This window comes from Furipterus horrens, unplaced genomic scaffold, assembly GCF_987537825.1.
Source record: "Furipterus horrens unplaced genomic scaffold, mFurHor1.1.pri manual_scaffold_5, whole genome shotgun sequence".
Classification (NCBI taxonomy): Eukaryota; Metazoa; Chordata; class Mammalia; order Chiroptera; family Furipteridae; genus Furipterus; species Furipterus horrens.
Genome location: NW_028327175.1, coordinates 187,578,586 through 187,582,586, shown reverse-complemented (window position 1 = coordinate 187,582,586; position 4,001 = coordinate 187,578,586). Strand labels below are relative to the sequence as shown.

At 41.5% G+C, this 4,001-nt stretch overlaps 1 non-coding gene across 1 annotated transcript; it reads right to left on the bottom strand.

Annotated features, from left to right (window-relative positions):
* Positions 1–3,536: 3,536 nt before the first annotated feature.
* On the bottom strand, positions 3,537–3,643 carry LOC150010619 (U6 spliceosomal RNA). The gene has a single exon (XR_016511510.1). It is a non-coding gene; the product is annotated as a U6 spliceosomal RNA (small nuclear RNA).
* Between the last annotated feature and the right edge of the window lie 358 nt (positions 3,644–4,001).

Here is a 4,001-nt window from a genome sequence, read left to right as displayed (position 1 = left end):
AATGTAATACTGTTTTCTTTTTGCTTCTGTTTCTATTATGCCAATACTCTGGGGTATGTGTGTGTAAAATGGAGATCTTTTCTTCCAACCTGGGGCAGATCTTAAGCAGGCAATCTAGTGTATCTTTGCCTAACTGTTCATTTTGCTTGCCTTGTTTCTAGGTTGTCTCTAGGAGAAGAATAATCAAAAAGCCTTCTGTGAGTACCTTGAAACTCAAAGAATATCAACAAATTACACAAAATCAAGCACCTAATCTACATGGAGTCAGATTCTAGTGAAAGTCTTCTAATGATCTTTTACATTGTGGCAACAGCACTGTATCTGGTCTCACGCTGCGGTCCTCATGGAGGTCGCACTGTCCCTCCAAAGAGACCACAGGCACCTTATGTAGAGAGCTACTTCAGGGTCACCATTCTCCCTTAAACAGGGGTGAGTACACTGATAGTTTATGCACTGCAGAATGGCGTCTTTAATATAAACTTAGGACCAATGAAGGGGGTTATAGGTGACATGGTTGCTTTTAATGATATAATTCACAGGTTTTGAGGGAATTTGGGACAGGTGATAGACTCAGCCTGTACTATAGGACAAGAGTGAGAAATTGTATAATCTGGCCTCTGGTTTCTTTGCTGACACTTAACTGGTTAGAGGATCTAACCTCAACTGAAAAGAGATACCGCCTGTTCAAATGCCCAATCTGGGTGTTGTGAAGGACAAGAGATGAAAAATGTAAACACAAATGCCTAAGCATCATTATTGACACTATGTTTTGGTTCTCTCTGTGACCCTGGAAAAACCATAGCAATAATTACCTGGCACAGGGAAGAAAAGAGTCTGTGGAAAGATTGATGGGGACCCTTTTTTCTATAAATCTGTAAGGAGATTTTTTTAAAAAAAGGCCTTGAATAATCAGCACCCTTCCACAAACACTTGTTTGACAACTGCTATATTCCATGCACTTTAATGTGTTCTATTAATCAGGATAATAATGCTAAGAGTTAGCCTTTATTAAAAGCTTATCATGTAATAGGAATAATCGCCACTGAATGGAGTTAGTATTATTATTTCCATTTTATAAATGATGAACTTAAGGCTCAGATAGTTAAATAGCTGTTCTAAGGCCATCTGGCTAATGAGGGATAGAAAGAGCAAAAGACATGAAGAATGGAATCTGGGATCAGCACCCGCCTCTGCTACATCTCAACTTCCTTCCTGTTCTGGTGGTTTTATGTTCTATGGGACCAGCGGTGATCTCCACATTAAACTGTGTGGTTCTTTATAGGACCTGCACTATGGGCACTAGGTCAGAAGCCCTACTGGTGCTGAGGATGGCGTGTTGGATCAGGGCAGGATTAGATTCTGCAGCTAGTTTTCTGGAGGTTGCCTGGCTTGTATGGGGGCTAACCCCTGGTAACACTGTTAAGTGCAAGATCAACACCACATTTCATCCAATACTAAGGCACTGTAAATAACAGACTGTAAGGTGACTGGGTCCAGAGAATCAAGACAAAGGAAGATGCCATACGCAGATCTTAGTGATTCCAACAGGAAGATTCTTAGTCTGGGGATCAGTGCATTGGGAAAACAAGCACTGCTCAGTCAAGAGGGGGCAAAAGCTAAACCTGGAACCATCTTGGGAGGCTGTTGAGGCAGCCCTGTGATTTACTAACAGCTGAGTAGAATGACCGCTTCTTAGAGCCAGTCAGAGGCATGTAGGTGAGGTGATCTCTACCCCTGACATGGACAAGACCCTCACGTGGAAAAAAGCTTGGGTTAGATATGCGGGTGGCAGAGCAATTCAGACATCAGTTCCACTGCTCAGCCCTAAAGGAGCCAATAGAAGCATAAATGAACAACTTGCTTCCAACATGACTGGCAGGATACCTGAGCTTCTGTGGGGGCACCAAGCTGGCCTACAGGCACATGGTCCAGGCCTGAGAAACAGCAATTTTAGCTTTCCCTTTCCTTTACAATGAAAAACAAACAAACAAAACTCCACCCCAGTGATTCAGTCCATTGTGTATTTTGAGGGAAGTTAAAGCCCTTGTTCTTTTATTTTGAGCTTTGTATGCCTCAGTTTCTTGCACTCACTACCCTGATTTCTTTGCAGCATAGATACCACCATTTACAGAGGACAGGCATGATTTTTATAAAGTATTCCTGAACAAGGGGGACCCATGGTTAATGAATCCTGCGTAGAGCAGCCAGCTACTGCCCACATTCTTTCTACTCAGAGGGGAAAGCAACAATCATTTTTTTCCCCAGTCCCTGGCTTCCCATGAATAAAAAATTAGCTTATTTCAGAATCATCCCTTAACTTCAAACCCACGTGGAAGTTTAAGTGAGAGCCACTGCTTCTATGAGTTATTGCCATTTAGCACTGTTATGCTCACTGGTGGAAGATTAGAAGCTCTGTGCTGGGGGAATAAGGAGAGCTCTTTCACAAACCATTACACTTTGCTACTTAACCCATCTGGGTCTCAATGTACTCATCTGGACAATGTCAGGGTTAGATTTAATCCTCCCATAACAGGCTGTGAAGCTATAAAGCATAAATTAACACACATGTGCATATTATTAAAGCATTTAAAATCATGCATTCTAAATGTTAGTAATGTTAGTAATGTTTAGCTACCATGTTTTGGGTTCCAGATGTCTAATAGGTATTTAATGCAAGAGTAATACTAATTTCTACCATAAACTACTTCTGGGCTTTCTGTACGCCATTTAATGGTAATAGACATCTTTGGAATTATGACTCATATAGTATGTGTGTATATCTGTTCCTATTTAGTTGACTGGTTATTGCTGTCATTAGCATCATACAGGTTGTAAAAAAAAATGTTGCAAGTTATTCCTTCTCTTGGTTGTGATAGAATATTGCTCCAACCATTTTCCTTGCTCAGTTTCTGGTATCATGCAATGACCAGTAACCACCGCCCCCCAACCGAGTTCTCACAAGGGGTTGTAACAAGGAAAACTGAGCCATCCTACCGTGCACACCTTGGTTCTTCTGTGAAGGAGAGAACAGACTCTAGTCTAAACCAATATGCTCTTACATAAATTACTCTGGGGTAAAAATAGCTCCAAAGAGCTCTTTAAGCACAAGGCAATTGGATGACTGATGAATATAGCCCCTGTCATTGTTATACCTCTAGGCGAAGACTCGTGACACTTATATTGAAAAAGAAGCACAACACAGTGTGAAATGACCCCTAGTGCAGAATTTCAGCCATTGTAAAAAGTGTTTGAAACAGCCCAGGCCTGAGCGGGAGCACTTGGCTAGATAACGGATTGCACCGCATCCTGGAAGAAGAGCTCGGAGGCCAGTGCAGGATTGATGTCCCGGGTTCCTGTGGAGCTGGGTCTGTCTCATTCCCATAGTCCCCCTCATCTTTAGCCACGTGCCTGGGAGAAAGGGTCTGGGTACATTTTTGTCTTAAGCTATGTCTTTGTCTTACTTTTAGATACAGATTCCTTCACTGTGAAATGCTCACACTGTTGTCTATATTTCCCTGTGTGTCGCTTCATCCCATCTAGACTCTAAACCTTTGAGATCACTGACTGCCCCCCTTGTGCAGGGGTCATGTTTATCTTCTGTGTGTCATTTCAATTTTAGTGCATGTGCTGCCGAAGTGAGCCCAGTGACCACCCTTTATACTTCTCTCATTTCCCTCTTTAGTTCAAGAAGGATGCCTAGCCCAAAGGAGGTCTTAAATGCTTGTTGAATGAATAAACATATGGATGGATGAGCAAGTGAATCCTAAGCTTATTTTTTACTTATGTATGAATCCCTAACAGAACTACATTATTTTTGGGCCTGTTTTTAAAATTTTCAAAATAATATTATATTGCATTCTTCTGAATCTTGCATTCATAATGGAAAGCATTTTGGTGAGATAAGTGCATGTTGACACATGTCATTCTTGTTCAGGCACCTGTGCTGAACAGTATTTCATTGTATGAACATGTCATAATTCATTTATCCAGTTTCACGTGGA